Raw genomic sequence first — 18,901 nt, 5'->3', positions numbered from 1 at the left:
ATGACAGGGGAAGAAAACCAGCTGTGGTTTGTGATCATCTATTGGTAAGTTATCACTACTCATGGCAACCCCCTACCCTTGTTTGTCATCTTATGCAATGTCACCTAATATTTGGATCTCCCATTTCCCCCCTCCCCAGCCTAAATTTCAAGTGGAGCTGTCCAGGGTCCTGCCTGACCATAAACAGCTTCTGATACTTGCACTCTTGCTTGGTCTTGATCCTTTTGCTTGGAGTTGAACCTTTGGAGCAAGCTTAAGCTATCATCTGGCTGTGACCACCACCTGTGACAGAATAAGGGCACAGACCTCAATTCCTGGTATCTCTAATGAAAAGGATCAGATAGCAGATAATGTCAAGCACCTCTATTAAAGACTCTATAGCATCAGTTTTGGCTAGGTAAAGCAATAGTCCATCTTACTGTAAATCAGCCTCCTAATTTTGCCAGAATCTTGATTTGTATGCAACTGTGTGCAAGAGTACAGCTTTATACCATAAACAAGCATATTTACTTTGAATCCCACGTATGCTCATGATATTTAATTCAAAGTAAGTTACTCGGGATCTGCTATTAAGGTATAGGGAAAATAGGAGTGGGGGAATGACCAAGACTTTTTTTTTAAGTGGAACACATGCAAGTTTATTTTATGGCAGGGTAAAACTCTGGGATAGCTGCCAGAAGGTTTTAGCTAGACTTACTGAGCACTAAAGAACATTGTCTATTTGCATTAATGTTCAGGGTTTACATTAACAAAAATGCACTTCATTGTTGTTGAAGTTTAGGGTTTTGAATGGGACAAGTTCTGATGATTTGCAAACTGAATCAGAATTCTCATACTTGTCTGTTTCCATTTTATTTATGTTCTGTGTTTCATGTTGCAAATATTCCCAAGGCAACTCACATGTAACATAAAATTACTAAAATAAAAATGAACCATGTCAACATTTTAAAAGGGGAGAAGAATCACCAAGATTATGTTCTGTAGGGCAGTTGGTGGAAGAAAGGCATGTGCCTGATGTCATCTCCATCTACCCCCTTTTCTGTGAATCCTGCCCACAGGGCAGTTGAAGGGTGATAGTACTTTGGAAACAGAGAGTAATATCCAGTGGGAACAGGTCCTGAGGTTCTCCTCTGCCTCTCTCCCTCCTCATGGGGTAGTATTCAATCAGTAGATTTTCATTTTTAAAAACAAAAATATATTTTATTTACTAATGCTAATTAGGAAAACCCAGAAGCTAAAGTTAAATCAATATATGCATATGTCTATATATAACCTTTAAAAAATATATTGCTCTCTTTAAAAGACCAAGCACTGCATTGTTTGAGTACGTTGAATTAGAATTGTCTCAGCAAGAGCTGGTCTGATACTTCATTGCTATGTGAAATCCTAATTATTTGGATCAACATGGTAACTTACCTTGTTATATTGATGTAAAACACTGACACAATGTGGCTTTGTGAAGACACCTTTGCTCTTTTAACAACTTGAAATTCTGTTTCAGTTTATGCATTGCAGCTACCTAAACTGAGAAAAACATCTGGCAAAATGTAATTCTAGGTATAAATGAATTGTATCATCCAGAAATAATAAATATTAATACTAATATGTATTCTTTACTGATTATATTTATACTTATTTTAAAAGGCTATCTTAAGTATCACAAAATTCATTATCACTCCAACCCATAAACAGTTGGTAAGAACTATCCATTTTGAAAGCAAAATTTGTTTCACGTTACATGTTCATTCTTTGCATTTTTCTTCAAACATGCACAAGGCATAACAGATATAAATTATAGAATAATAATTCACATAAACTTCTGCATGAGCCATAATTCAGCCATCACCATTTTTATTATGCAGTTAGTATGCCAAAGTAATATTTATGATCTGGTTTCTGCACCTAAGTAAGCTCTTGCATACTTCAAAAAGAGTTCATGTTCTATCTGGCTGCTAATCAACCAACCTTTATAGAAGAAGTCTGTGAGCTCACATCTTTGCACATGCATGGAACAGTTAGTCTTCTTGGCTTTGACAGCACCATTGCATATTAAATTTGAGAAAAGAAGGCTTTGATTCAGTTTTTTGCTCCCCAATCTTGTGTCAAAGCTCAACAGTCCAGTAATAATTTAGGACAGGAATCTTCAACAGGTAGATGGGACGTGACAAATGGATTGCACTCCAGGCCCTTTCTGAATTCAAGGCTTTTAAATAAGCTGGCCTTCTCTTGAACAGCAGGGACACATTCCATAGGTCCGACTCTGCAATAGGTACACACATTGGCCAAACTGAATGTGCCCACACAGACACACCTACCTAGACTCTGACAAAAGGAACCCTACGTGGACTCTGGCAAATGCCCATTAGGGGTATTCTAGATCTAACGTGCATAGGCTCACTCTCATTGCATCTAAATGGGTGGCCAGCAAGCAGTTAGCAGTGTCTCCAGCAAGGAAAGTGGCTAGGGATGGGATGAAGTATGTTTCTCTGCTCTTTCAAGAGAGACCAAAAGAGTGTGGCCAGATACTAAGGATGACAGATACCTAAGTCTAGGTCCTGGTCTGGTTTTTATTTCTATTTTATACTTTAGTTTTAAATGTCTTACTTTTATACAATTAGGTTGTATTTTATGTTTTTGAATTGTTTTAGCTTCAGCTTCAGGGAGCTTCAGCTATTGGGTGGTATGCAAGTATAACCAAGGCATGCTTAGTGTTTGCACAGAAGAGAGAATTTCAGTAGAAGCAGCATTTCTGATACCTGAATGACAAGCTGTATCTACCAACTTGCCTTCAGTAGTCGTTGTTGTTAGTCACGAAGTTGTGTCTGACCCATCGCGACCCCATGGACAACATTCCTCCAGGCCTTCCTGTCCTCCACCATCCCCCGGAGTCCACCTAAGTTCACACCAACTGCTTCAGTGACTCCATCCAGCCACCACATTCTCTGCCGTCCCCTTCTTCTTTTGCCATCTGTTCAGTTAGTAAAGTTATAATGGCCATTTCTCCTCAAAATCTGGCAACTATAAAAGGGATGCAGGAAGCTGCACATGTACAGGAAATTTTAAAAGTAGATTCACTGAGGTCTGAAAAGCTTGAAGAGTGTGGTGTTCATTTATTTATGTATGGGGTTTATCAGACTAAAATAGTTGCCTGTGGAATGCTTTTCTTCTTTTTCACTTTGCAAACTTGTGAATTGCGTTGAGCAAGATGATCCATGCATGGAATTCTACTTCTGCACCTAAAATCACCCCCCACTGGACTTTCCATGGAATAATTCCTGTCCCTTGGCCATAAAGGTCTGCTTGACTGAAAATAGGACAGATTGAAAAGGATGTGGGCTACTCAGAATGCAAGAGAGAAAGGATACTTCCATATCACTTAGCATAACATGTATGCAGATACAGTCAGTGGATCCAGCCCCAAGTCAAACTAATACTAACTTGTGAGAGTACCAAGTTAGAAAGAGAAAGGAAGCATGTGAGATGAATTCACAGGCTTCAGGTTCTGATTTGCAGTTTTGTGTATCCTTCATGCTGCAATATCTCCAGGTAGCTTGTCCCAGTTTCATTTATACTTTTGTGCATGTGATAACTTTATAGTTAAATTATACATTTAGTTCTCATGTTTTTCTATACCATTTTTACAACAGCATGCAATTAAATATGCATTGTATCTACATCTGTATCTATGTATGTGTATACTGAAATGAAAAAGAATTCTGCTCAATATACTAGTGATGGCATTAGGAACCAGGATGTATTGATACTATCAAGAAAACAGAAGATACATATAAAATACAGTCCTATTCAGAGCTACATATGCAAGCACTCACACAGCACAATACAGTCCTATATCCCAACTTTTTGTTCTAGGAGTGTAAACAAAAGCTCCACTCCTTGTTCTTCATATGTAAATAAAGTAGGCTTATGAATAAAAAACTATATGTGCTGCCTTCATGTTTGACCTGACCCTGAGGATTGAAGAGATGCCTTTTGTGTAACTTTTTTTTTTTTGTGTGTAACTAAAAAATGGAAGAGAGTCCCTTTTTCACCTTCCCTAAGCCTCTTTTTTGTGTGTGTGCAAATGAATCTTAAATATTAGCATGTAAGAATGTCTCAGCTGAGGAAAACTAGGATTTTATTTTAAGTACTTTTAATGGGACAGAAATGTTGCATTATGAAGTATTCCACTCTGCAGCTATTTCAAGCTGCAAGTAAATGCTAAATTTAAATTTCAGTGAAAGGGATTAATGAATATTTCTCTTACACAACTTGGACAAAAACCTGTTAGGCACATTTGGATTAATTACATACCAGGAAGACTGAGCTAAATAAACTACAATTCATCCACTTTAAATGCTACTCTTTATATCATCACCAATTGCCCCTAGAATATTTCAAGACAGAATGTCCATTTCAACATTTCCTGAACCGCAGGTAGCATTCAAAATACTATTGATGTATTTATATGATTACGTTTCTAATCTGTCCAAGGGCTAATGTTCTCTGGGAATATTGCAATGCTTTAAATAACCAAAATGCGTTCTTCAATGAGGCACTTGGAGGAAAGCCCCTGAAGATAACCTAGCAATCTGAGCACAAGCATGTGGAAAGAGCTCTAGTCCCAAAACATTTTGTGCTTTAAAGATCAACACCAAAACTATGGATTTGGCTCAGGAACAGAGTTGTTCGCAAAGCATTGACATGATCATACCGACCTATTTGTAATCTAGTTAGCTCTATTCTGAACTAACAGACATTTCAGAACCATCATGAAAGATAGCTTCATATACTGTGCATTGCAGTCATCTAACCAAAATAATATGAGTATATATAGAATAAACAGTTCCTGCATCTTCAAACTTTTGTTTCCATTTTAAAAAGAAACTTACTGTTTAAAATACTGAAGCTTACTACATTTCACATTTTTGCAGGTGCTTTTGAAATAATTACGTATGATGTTCCTAAATAAGGAGTCAAGTGCTCAGATTCATGAATGGGGTAAGATTATGAAGAAGCAATTGGTACATGTAAATTACTTTATTCACTGCCTCACAGACACATGTAGCATTTCTGATATGGTCGACAGTACTCCTAGAACATCTGGACAGTTATCCAGCCTTATCTTATTTGTCTTTCAAAAATGTAATGCATTTTCTTAAATGGCTGACCACATTGGCCTTTAAAACATAAGTTATAGTTGTTGAAAAGGTGGGTTCAACCAGTAGGAAATTTTCTAATATTCTGGCTAGATTTCTGCCACCTGAAATTGAGCCTGTCACAGAGACAAACTAAATATCAGCCTCTGTCAAGGGGTCAACTTTTACAGAACTGATATTCCAACCAAAAAAAGGTTCTCTCAGTCATTTAAGAGCGTCCTGTTTTCCATATAAGCCAGCTGTGCTTTCTTTCTCAGCTGTGCATCCTCTCTAGAATAAATTTGGAATACACTCTGGCACCCCAAATTATACAAAAGTAGCTAATTTAACTATACAGGCAATTAGATTTTTGTTTGATTTTTTATTTTGAATTCTATGTGTGTGTATGATGTTTCCTTCCCTGGTTTGTCCTCCTTGATTTTCTTTCCCAGCCCCTAAATACCTGGTTGGATGCAAGTACACCTTGTAGACCTACAGTGTATTGCTTTGTGGTTGTGGGTTGTTCTAAATTTTTGGTAAGGTTGTGTTGTGTTCTTAAATTACAATTTGTGGGTAAGTAGCCCTTAAGCTAAAATTGTGAGCAAGGATTACATGAAAAGCAGTCATGCAGTATTAAATAGTTTGCTCTCTTCTTCTTGAAAGGTATTTATGATGTACCACAGGGAGGGCCCCTTGTTTATTTATTTATTGTTTCCATTTACATACCACCCTATTAGCTCAGAGGGCTCTCTGGGTGCTTTACAGACATTATCTAGGCATACAAGATATATAATGTATAGTACTATAAAATATTACTTGCTGGTATATTGTTTTAACAGAAGCAATGTAGGGTGTGGAAATACATACAGGTGATTTCTTTTGAAACTTTGTTCTCTAGCATTGACCTTGTATTGTATAACTCCTGTAACCTATAAACAAATGCTGATCTCAAGTTTTTCTGTACTTGAACATCTACAGCCATTTTTTTAAAAAAAATCCATGTACAAAGAAAGTATTAGCAGGCTTGGGGGAAGCTCAAAAAGTGGTTGGAGAAAATATATATATATATATATATATATATATATATATATATATATATATTTGGGAAAAAATTATCCTTCTGTGGTAGCAACACCAAACATTCCTAAAAGAACAGAGTAGATCCATACCCACAGAATACACACTGGCTTCTAAGAATGGGAAAAAATGGAAAACTAGATGAGAGAGAAAATGAAACTGAACATTGCTGAAAAGGATTATGGGAAGAAATACAGAATTAAGACACACAAGGAGACTTTTCTCACTGCTTCAGTAAATTATTTCCTAATACACACCAAGAAGCTCTATTAAGCTGTGAAACTAATATTAAGCTGTGAAAAGCCACAAGTTTCACATGGCATTTAATTTTAACTTATAGTTTTATTCGTTATGCTGCTGTTCTACTGATGTGTTGTTGCTCAGTCTCTAGGAATGTTTTACATGCTGCTGTTTTAATGCCTTTTGCTTTGCTTTTCTGTATTTTAAAGTTTTATTATAATATTACATTCTGTACTCTTATGCCTATTCTTCCCACCTTAGGTGAACTATGTTCTTTAATGCACATTTAAACAAATGCAATAAACATGCTTCCAAGGATAAAAGGTAAAGCTGATCACAGTAATCAGTGGAGAAAACTAAGGCTTTAATGTTGCTGATAAAGCCATCCAATGAAGTAGGCACAAAAGTTCAGTGGGCACAAAAGACTGAGTGATTATTGGTGCAGGGGACAGAAAATTAGGGGTGAGGAATAGAATGGAATGACTGAAATGATGGCATCCTGAACAAAAACACTCAATAGTGCATCTTCTTGTTTCAGGGCCCACCTGTACTGACCTAATAATGAAGCTATGATCAGAAGAAGCCTATAGACGGCTACGCAGAAATAAACCTATTGGGTCAATGGGATTTATTCCCAAGTAAATGCATGTAAGATTACAGCCTTGGTGATAGTTATTCCACATAGGTCAACATTTTGCAATGAACATTTGTACAATGCCTCATTTCTCACAAAAGGGTTCAATATCAAAAGCAAACACCTCACCCAAGAGGCATTTCTTTAAAAAATATTTTATCTTAAATACATCCAAAATTTCCCATATTCTTGCTGAAATACATTTTACTAGCCTCTTCATCCTAGTATTTTCCCAATCTTCATTACTGATGTTCTTTCTAAAATTTGTTTCCTGTGTTGCTTTAAGTGAATCATATTGATCCTGTTCTTCTAACAATATCTTATAAATTTTTATTTACTACCACTTTCATTTGCATATTCTCTTGTTTTTCCTTATCTATAATTGTATCTTCAGATTTTGTATAATCCTTGCATCTGCCTCTTTATCCATTCTCATCCAACATTCTAATTGAATATAATCACATTATACCAAGTTATTATATCCTTTCCTAACATTGCTTTTATCTCCCCTTTTTTATTCATTTTCTATAGCCAATCTTTTAATCTATTTGTTTGTTTAATTTTTTTGCTAAAATCTATCTTAAATTTAATGTAAATCCTTCTAATTCAGTAATTGGACATAATGGTGAGATTGATGGCATACATTTTTCCTTATACTTATTCCAAATTTGTAATGTATTTTAAGGAAATGTTTTTCTACCTTTTCAATATTTTTATTATTACATGTGAAAAAAAAAAAGATCAAGGGTTCTTCTACTTGAAAAAAAAATCTAGCCCTATTACCTATAATATAATATTCAATATATGCCTCATTTGATTTTCTATATAGTATAAAATCACATCAGAGATACCAATACCTGTTCTATACCATCTTTTTTAAATTTATCCTTGCTTTTTTATCCCAATTACAAAATTTATTAATCATATATTGCCGATCTTTTAATTCTTTATCTGTTATAGTAATTAGTAATATTATAAATAAAATTTATCTTAAGCAATCATTTCATTTTACATAACACAATTCTTTCAAATCAAGATAATCCAATCTTCCTGAATTCATTTATTTTCTATTTTGCTTCATTTCTCAACTTATTGAAATTCTTTCTTAAACATTCAAATTTTAAGTTCTATTAATACCTGAATACTAACTTAATAACTTTAGATGTCTTAACCTTAAATTTATTCCTGATTTTTTCTTTCTCTTATCACTATTAAGTTATGTTATCTCTGATGTATCCCAGTTTATCCTTAAACCTGTTACCTTTTCAAATTCTGCTAGATGTATTTTGACCTGATTTATAGCTTCTAATGGATCCCTTATTCAACATGTATTTCTTTGTTTGCCCTACATTTATATAATAGTTGATTTACAAAGAAATAAGGAACTTGGTATTGATAGAATATTAAACACTGATAATTGTAAGTTAGCAAATGACAACTTGAAATGTCAAAGGATATAATGGTTTGTACATACCACACTGACAGAAATGGCCTTCCTTTTGCAGGATTTCTGGTGTCGTTGCTGCTGAAGACTCATCAAAATCAGACATGTTCTTTCCTCCAACACTTCCCATATTTTTTAACAGAGTTTATACTTACTGTTCTCTTAATCAGTGTAATTCCATTTAACAAGTTGGATTTGAGAATGTCATCACTACACTAATCTTCTCCCAGAAGAAGAGAACTTAGCTGCAGAGAACTGCTGGTTCTCTTGAGTTTTATGCCCCAATGAATAATTATTGGGTGGGTGGTCTTCTACCCCTTATGCCAGAAGGGCCCTATATCCCCTTTGGGACTCTGTCAAGTAGATAACAAGTCAACAGTTTCTTCCTTCTCCCCAACACAAATCATGGTCACAAATTTCTTTCAGGTTGCTATTCAAGATTTTAGTATCATGCAATTTCAAGCTGCGTATTTAAGGTCCTGCATAGTTCAGAAGTGCAAGTTGTGTCCCTGTAAACATGCATACTGTGCAGTTTATACACACTTTTCTAAGCACTGGTGTATGCAGGACAGCTCTGATATATACACAGGGCTCCACACAGGAGGAATTTTCCTCCCTCCACTATATTTGAGAGAAGCTGGTAGATTTCCATTTTACTTCCTTCATAGCAGACACTATCAAGAAATGTGTCACAGAGGATTTCCTGGATCAGCAGGGGATTGGTCTGAATGTTTTTGAGGTTACTTCCACTTCTATGATTCTACTAATAGAATCTTTACAAGTGCTTAAATCATGCCCTTCCATATGTTTGACATGTGTATGGTCCTCCTGCTGTCTGTACAGAATTCTATACATTCCTACTGTCATTGCAGAGATGAGTAAGGCTTTTCCTAGTACTTCCTAAATATGAGTTCATAGAAGTCGCATCTTTTATTAGTAATTTAAATGATGATTGTTATATTTTTCCATGATCTCAGCTATTGAACTATAGCACTTAGGTTTTAATTTAAGCCCAGTGCATGTTAATGCACTCAGTTAGGGGTCAAATGTTATGAGTTCAAAAAAAAAATTGCCTACCCTTTTGCCCAAGAAATTACCTAATAGGCAATTTGGTTGAAACTTGCACATTTCCCTCATTTTTTGAATTTTAAAGTATACTTTAGGTATGATTCAAGATCCTCCCGGAGTACAATCTGCATAAAGTTTTGCATTTTTACTATGTTTACTATATAGAATCTGCACATCTATACTTATACATGAAGGCACTCTCTGTACACACAAAATGGAAGAATATCTTGTTTCTTCTCACAACGTTTATTATATGCAGTTCACACTACCTTGTTATCCATTGTCAGCCAGCTTGCCAGAAATTCTGAACCAAGTTTTATCTCTCTTGTAGAGAGTCACTTCATTAAATCTAGACTCCCCCACACCCCCGCCCGACAAGAGCTAGGACAGCTATTACCAGGTGCTGCAACTAATTGCTTGAAATAATGAGATGCTGTCTAGGAAGAGTAAGTTATAGCAGAAGGGCTCCAATTAACAGATAAAGACCAAGGTCATGATAACAATGGGAAACCAGTTCCAGAAAGGTCTTATTTGCAAACTTAGCCAAAAGAGTAAAAGGTGATGAATTCTTTGTTCCAGCTAGGATTGGTTAATTGCAGTGCTGGTGGCTGACAATAACCCAAGGCAATAGAGAAGCTAAGATAATACATACAGGTGTCACACCAGTGTAACTTTGTATTTGCACCATATTCTGAAGCCATCACATAAATCAACAGTTCCTCTAAAGGACCATCCCACCTACCTTCATCAGCTCTACTGATTTGTCATACAGATCACCTTCATTAATCTAGCAGTAGATTTGTATTAATTGCTAAACTTTTTCTAGTCTGCTAATATATCACATATGTGAAAAACACTAGTGATAAAGAAACAAATGAACTGTTCATATACATAATGTGTCTACTCATCCCTCACCCATACGATCTGCAAGTTTAGTGGAGTATCATGAAAGAGCACTTATCTGCATCTGGATGAACATGCTGATGCTTTCCAGAACATACAAGAGGCAAAGTAAAAAGCTTTTGGGATGGTTTAGGGACCAGGTAGACTAGGCAGCCTTGATGAAAACAACAGAAAGAAACAGAAAATCCCTGGCAACATCAAAGTCCTTGTGCATTCATACTTTGTGCTAACAATAAGGTTTCTGTGAAATGTGCTAGTTTTTAAAAGTACACAATTCTTTTTTTATTATCCATGCCGGGCACCATTAGCCCAACCATTGCTAAAGTGTGAGTTGAATAAATAAATGCATTATCAATCATTATCAAAACATGAAGTTGGTAAATAAGTATAGGTATTTATTAATGTTACATTGCTCAGTATTTAATCAATCAGTGTTTTAGACTTACAACTGGGCAAAGGGCACCAAATGACTTAAGACAGATAATTTCTATGGGTCTGAACATGGTCTCTGGACTAGGAACAATTCCAGTGCAATGCACAGTTGCTGAATACATTTACCTATTTGGACAGGAAGTGTTTCCAGCTTCTGGGGCCATATGGTATTGTTTTATAAGCCTTTAGCTAGGATTGTAGCTGATAGTTCACTCACAGCATGCCCATCATTCCCTAAAACTGATGTCTGGCTGTAACCCCATTTTCTATGTTTGTACCATAAGGTCTGAAAACACTGGTACAACACTTAACAAAGTTCTGCATTTCTATTTATAATGTACCAGTGCTCTCCCTTCTAGTATGTCTTTTAATGTGTTTCATTTCACATTATCTAAATGTGTTTTCCTCTTTTGAGAATGCCTTATAGTTATTGTAAAATAAATTCTTCGGCTTTGTGTGTCTCTTCCACCCTCTTTTGCACATCATGAAGGCCCTCTGGTTTTCTCATTTCCCAAGGATAATGAAAAGTCAAAGAAGAGAGAACCAAGGAGCTGTAGGAAAGCTTGAGGGAGGATGTGAGAAAACCTATCATTCAGTTTCTCCTGCTCTTCCCCATTCTTTTTTAACACCTCTGTGGCTTTCTCTCTGGGTTGGCAATTTGGTTGCCCGGCACCAATCTGATGGAGCAGGAACTGAATTTGGCTTCAGAGCTGTCTGTTGCCTATTAAAAGAGCAACTCCACACTTGATGCAGCAAGCATGTTTGCTGTGTGGCCCGCCACAACAGACTTCTAAGCAGCAAGCTTCTGAAAATGCCACCATTTGTTCTTTCTTGAACCAGCTTGTTCTAACAAGATGAAATCCCACTCTAACAAGATAGAATCCAGCAATACATTAAAATATAATCCAGTCAGTCTGAAAACCTTTCTTCAGCACCACAGTAATAAAATAGCAGCAAGGCCAATAAAACAGGTTAATTTTAAACTAATTTAGAAGAGACAGATTTTCAAAGCTTTTTAAAATATTGCCACTGAGAGGATCAACCATATATTCCTTAGGATGCAGTTCCATTCAACTAAAGGTCATGACTGAGAAACATATATATTCTGGCAGATTCCAGGTACCTTTCACTGCAATATGGCAGAAAGCCATATTGTCTAGTCTGATTTGCTGAAACTGTTAGGCAGCAACAATTGCCTGTCGTTTAACCCTTTTAACTGATGATAAAGACGTACCACTCTGTGCCTCAAAAATAAGCACAAATTTGAAGAAGCTAATGCTTGCATTGGGTGGGAAGGTGACATAAAAAGTAGCAAGTAGAAGAAGGAAGAGTCCAGCTGAACAGCAACTTGAGAGAGGAAAGGAAGCTCCATCAACCTCAGTGGTGAAAGACAAGGTCTTTCAACAGCGTCGAGATAAAAAAGGGGTGATTGTTATTTTGTGTCTCATGTCTCCCACTAGCAATTCTGTTACGGCTCCCATTTCTACTACTACACCACTCAAGGCCTTCTTACTCATCTCTCTACTTTGCCTCCAGCCAAGGTCAAAGTGATGGAAATAAATGCTATCTGGTATATAAAAAACCCTAAAATTTCAAGACTTGTTCTCTCTCATATCTATATCACACTGCAATCTTTGGTGTTTTTCTTCTCAAACTATGAAATGGCCTGTTGGGATAGATGTGCCAGATATCCCAGACCGATACCTTCAAGGGGGAGTTAAAAATGTATCTGTTCTGACAACACTTCAGTTCCCTGATTAGTCCCCCAGAAACAGGCATTTCAAATAAAGCTAATTTTAATTGTTGTTGGCATCAATTTCTTGTAAACCATCCATACAAACAGGGTAGAATATAAAAATCAAAATACATTTTTTTAAAATGAAAATTTGTCTGTAGTTTTCCAAATCCATGGATGTTGCCGAACTGATTTCCTGTGTGCCTGTGAATTATACTTCTCACAAATGCATAGACTTTGACCACAGGTTGCATTTGAGCTTACTTTTGGGCCATGGAGTTGCAAACTGAGCAAATGTTGGTCAAAATCAAATAAAAACATTTTTTTCATACATCAGAACAACAAAAGCTGCAGTCATAAGGACGGTGCAAATGTTGCCTATCAAAATCACCAGGGTTTATTTTCACTTGGAATTGCGGTGAAAAAGCATCTGAAAGCAGCAGTCCGACACTAACACTCTGGCAGAGATATTGCTGATGCTGCTGACAAAATTGAAACTGCAGGTGAATACATCTGTCACATTGGACTATATCTTAAAATTCACTGACCCGAAGCACACATATACTGTCGAAGCTAAGTACCATTTGAATGAGACATTTGCTATTTTGGAATGCTACAGATTTATGAAAACATCCATTAATGCTTTCTGTAGGTGCCACCCATCCCTGAAAATATTACATAATTTACCATAAAAAATTGGTCTGCTGTAAGGTCACCAAAGTTTTGATCTTAGACAATCGGGATGTAGCTCATGCATATGAGTTGGAAAACAACAACCACAATCTGCAGTATTTGCACATTGCAGGGCATAGGCTATGTTCATTGATTTCTTTGATAAACCTCTTGCGCATGTACATTATGCTTGGGAGCCTGACCATTTATGGAAAGAACCTTCATTTCTCCTCTGTGGTCCCCTGCATGTTGTCTCCACCTGCTGAGGCTGTTCACTGCTGACATTCTGCCACCTGTTTTGCAATGCTTATGCTTAATTTCAATTAACATTATATGCAGAAATGATTTTAATTTTTAAACTGGCCTTGATCCTTGCAGATATCACTGCAGTGTACAAACATGAGTAAAATATTTTATGAGTAAATAAGTAATGCATAAAACAAACAAATAAATAATATATGGTACAAACCAAACTCTAGTCTAAAAACATATCATAAAAAACACAAATATAATAGGAAAAAATCTATTTAAATGCCTGAGTAAACAAAACAAGCTCACAAATTGGACTCCAAAACCAATGAAACCCAATGATATAGTAGCTAAGGTGCTTGACGAGAACTGGGAGACCTCACTTCTAGACCATGAAGCCCAGATTAGTAATCTGGGGAACCAGATAAGTCAATGACTCTTAACCTAACCTACCTCACAGGGTTGTTATAAGGATAAAATGGAGAAGAGAATCATGTACCCCTCCTTTGGGTTGCTTGGAAATGTCAGGGCATAGGTGTAGCATATAAATAAATATAAGAGAGTTTGCAGTCCAATTGAACCTCCACGGGGAGGGTTTTCATGGCCAAGCAGGGCCAAGAAAGAAGGTTTCCATCATTCTTAGCACTTAATCTACTGGTGAAATTTCAAGAACTTCCTTTTCTGACTTGACCTTAAATCAAATATAGTATTACCCTGAATGCTGCTACCATGTTTGCTTATGTGCCTTTTTTCTATAGCCTTTCTTCTATATGTGCATTCACTTCAGAATACTGAACAGTAGATTAAAATGGTACTTTGGACCAAGTGGACAATGGAACGAGCAAAAGACGGTGCATGCATGGATCTTTTGAAAGCTTTATCAAGGCGATGTACAGTTTGCAACTTGTATAAGAATTGTTGATCCTAGGATTTGCTACACATTCACTGGCTCCAATCCTAGGAACAGAGTCATATGGCAGTTGCAAACTTCAGGGCATATTGAGAAAAATACTGTTCTTTGTGCATTATAGTTGGTTACTGAATGGGTGCATGGGTACACACACAGGTGCCTGCATGTGCACGAGCACACACACACACACACACACACATATATCTTATGTATAAGAATTCATTATCTCATATAGTTGCTATATATTTATGATAAATCACTCTAGGTATATAAAATTTTTACATACATAAATAAACTAAAAATGAAATAGGAATCTGTCTTTTTATTCCAGTGAAGAAGTTATTGTGAATACTTACAATATTATGCAATACCTTGCTAATTTTATGCTTCAGCTCCATGGAAATTGATTGAAGAATAAAAACTTCCAGTATTCCTTGCTAAATTAATAAAAATCAGGAAGAATTAATTGTAGGGAGTCATCAATTTACCAGCAAATAACCATATACCAAAGTCAGTATTGCTTCTGTCAGTCATGCAATCAATTCCTCTTTCTTCCCCCAGGAATATCAGTCTTCCCAACTGTGCTTCAGTTTTTGCACAGAACTATGATTATACATTGCAGAATAGTAGACACTAAATTTTACCATTGATTTCAGCAGACACCTTGTTATAGCTATAATTAGTAAATTAAGACAAAATTACTATAGGAAATTAGTTATCTTATCCATATGGTTAGAAAACTTATACTTTCGTAAGTAATGAATCTGAAATATTAGAAGGGAGTAGTAACTTTATCTAATACACTCAAATAACTACTACTTCAGTATTGTCACTATTATTTGTCTTAGGGAAAATGGCATTCTTACCTTTGCTAATAGCAATCTTACATGCTCATAAAATATTAAAAATTATATGAAAGGTAAATGGAGAATGACCAATTTGTCAATAGTTAGAAATAATAAACTGTTTATACACAAATATGTTATCCCTCTCAAAGTAAAATGGAAACTAGTCATACATTAAGAACTCTGGAGTTTTAAAATATCAATGGGTAAATAAGTAAAATCATCTGTAAAGAAATAGATAAATATTTACCCCTACATATGTTTCTTCAGATGTAGGTCCCATTGAGTGCTATGGAACTTACATCCAAGCTAGAGTGTACAATTTTGCAAACTTTAACTTTGATGCTCCAGAAAAAAATAGGGCTGAGGAGGAAGATTTTAAGGGACATATTTTTCTCATTTTTTTAAAAAAGGAATTTTATTCATTATTTGCATGCCATTACCTAACCCTTTAAGAATAAATTCTTTGCAAGGTGACTTTGCAGTTTAAAATAATTAAGACTGCAAACTTATATACACTTAGCTTGGAGTAAATCTCATTGAACCAGAATTCATGAAACATATTCATGAATTCTGGTACTCATGAAGCATATCTGATTTACAAGAGACCAGAGAGCAGTGTCTGGTATTATATTCTTAAAATTTAGCAAGGTATGTATGAAGGTAACCAGATCTAAAATTTCCAGAGGGTAGCTATTGCAACAGAAATAGAATTTTGTAGCACCTTAAAGAGCAATAAATTTATTCTTGCATAAGCTCCTACAGACTGTGGTCCACTTCATCAGATGCATGGAGCATTAACTGGACATGAACTTTTTACACACAGGGTGTGTGTTCTGAGTGGCTGGGAAGAACTGTAAAATTCAATCTGGAAAGTACTGAAGATAATAATCACAAATTGTGGTCATTTACACTGCAGTTCTTGCCAGGATGCTGATAATAAATATCCTGACCCTGGACAAGCCAATCAACTGAGAACATATACATTTCCAGGACAATCATAAAATGAGTGATGGGTAACTTATGACCCTCCAGATATTTTGGCCTACAACTGCCATCAACTGTAGTGAGCTTAGCCACTTACATCTGGAGGGTAACAGGTTAGCCCCACTGCCTACGCTACAGACACACAGGCAAATGAGTTCACCATGGGCAGGTTGTAAAAGCATAATATCATAGAACAGTAATTATACATCCAATAATGATTTTCAATGAAGATATGAAGCTCTCACATTGAGAGCTATTGTAGAAATTTGAATTTATCAAAAGAACAGAAGTACTGAGAAGACCACTATGCTAACTAATTAGTGGCTTGGATCATCACTTCAGATTCTGAGGTCAAAATGAGTTTGAAATCCAATTAAAGAAAACCATTTCTTGCTGACTATACAACTGAAAAAAATATCTGTATATTGACCTCTTCTGCTTGGACACCTAGAATGGGTGTCCATGGTTTAATTGTCTGGTCTACCCCAATTTGATGAGCTTATTAAATGCCAAGCTTCAGCTTAAGACTCTTCTATGAGAAAATCTCTCTTCTTCATGCTAAAATAAATGTCATCTATTGTATTTAATAGGCATAAAACAAGCACCCTGATTTTGTAGAGTAGAAACTAGATAGCTAGAAAACTATTTCTACAATTAAGCTTATTAATGACAGCTTCAGCAAAGGAAGACTTGGGTTGGAATGTAACTTTCACATCAGTGTTAACAATTGGCCATCAAAACCTTTTCTTCAATTTCAAAGAACACTCTAAAATACCATTCCCTACAATGGCTGCACTAGTGGAGGCTCTAGTTTTATGGTTATCTGTGATTGTTGCTCAAAAGCACTGGAATATATTCCGCTTTATTTTAGCAAGAAGTATGTACTGTGGGGAGTTGGTGCAACATGAAGTGTGGGAAAGGGGAGGCTCCAGTCCTTTGGTGGTTGAATTTGCTTCAAGAGCCTAGAAGAGAGGTACAAACATAGGAACACAGTAGGTAGATGTTGGGGATGGACAATTCTGTTAGTTTTAATTCCATTTGATTTATTTCTTTTTCTTTTTTACCTTAATTGAATTCAACCCAAGTCTGCATCATTGTATACATGTTTCTTTAAAAGTCAAATGAAAGTTTACATGCATTTGGTGTGTGCTATTTTGAAGATATTTATTTTTGCTCATACTTTTCTAAACTATACTCATTTCTCTGTGTTGTTTTATTTTCACAGTTGTGCACATTTTGTGTTACATGTTTAATAGTTACATGGTCTTTTCTGTGAACTTTCCTCTGATACATGCATTTTTGTGCACATTTCATTGAATGATATCCTGTAGTGTTAAATTTGGGAAAGCATGAATTCTGTTGCATAACTCTGCTCCAGTTCTCTCCTTGATTTGGCAGGTGTGAACTTTGTAAATCTGCATAAATATGTAGATGAATCCCATTTCTCACCCATACATACATATTAACCACTGACAACACTTACTGGTAGTGATTTTAAAGAGTTCCATAAAGGATTCTTTCCCAGACCTATTTGGAAAATGTGGGAATAGCATCTGGAACTTTATATATGCAAAGCATGTGTTCTGTCATTGTGTTGCAGTTCCTCTAATCTGTAGCATTATTGCTATTGTTATTGTTATTACATAGCATTTTTATCCTATCTTTTTTCCTCTTCTGAAAAACCCAGGGCAACTTACATAGTTGCATTTTATCCTCAAAACAACAACTATGAGAGGTAGTGAAAGGCTGAGAGTGAGTGACTAGTTTAAAATTATCCAGTGAATTCAGAGCTGAGTGGAGACTATAACCTGGATCTCCTAGGTCCAACACGGCAGTAATGCCGAGAAGAATAAGAATTCCTTCACTCAGACCTGAAGTAAGTAAATGTATTTTTACATTTATTTACTGCATACTCAAAACTCTCTGGGTGGTTCAAAACAAATAAAAAAACATAAAACACTGCATAAAATGTAAAACAGAATTAAAAGCAGGAATAGAACCTAGCAATGGTACAAAGATTTAAAATATAGTAAAGGGTTTACTAAAATAGAAGGTTTAAGATTCTGTGCAAACAAGAGGCTTTTTACCTGGCATCAGAAATAGTACAACATAGGTTCCATGTAAGCCTCTCTGAGAAATTTATTCCAAAAATGTGGTATCACAACAGAAAAGGTCCTTTCCATAATAGCTACCTGCCTGACTTCATTTGTATTGCAAACCTTTAATGTGAACTCAGTAAACTTAGTAGTGAAGACATTCAAATTGTGAAAGATATTATTTAGTCTTCAGTTTAAAGAGAGACAACAGTCAAGGGATTAGAAAAAAGATTGAGCCTTTGAAGGCAAAAATGAAGGCACTAGGAGATCAAGGACATTTTACTGGAAACCGAGGCCAAGATCATCTACACTATTGTATTCCTGATCACTCTGTTTTGGCGTGAAATCTGGACAGTGAAGGAAGCTGATGGGAAGGAAATTGATGCATTAACAACTTCACAAATACTCTGGACTGTCAGAATCCTGAACAAGTGGAACTTCAAGCAAATTAATCCAGAACTAGCCCTGGAAGCA

This window comes from Varanus komodoensis, unplaced genomic scaffold (genome assembly GCF_004798865.1).
Source record: "Varanus komodoensis strain SLA01 unplaced genomic scaffold, ASM479886v1 scaffold4, whole genome shotgun sequence".
In the NCBI taxonomy this organism is placed as follows: Eukaryota; Metazoa; Chordata; class Lepidosauria; order Squamata; family Varanidae; genus Varanus; species Varanus komodoensis.
Note: the sequence above shows the minus strand (reverse complement) of the source record.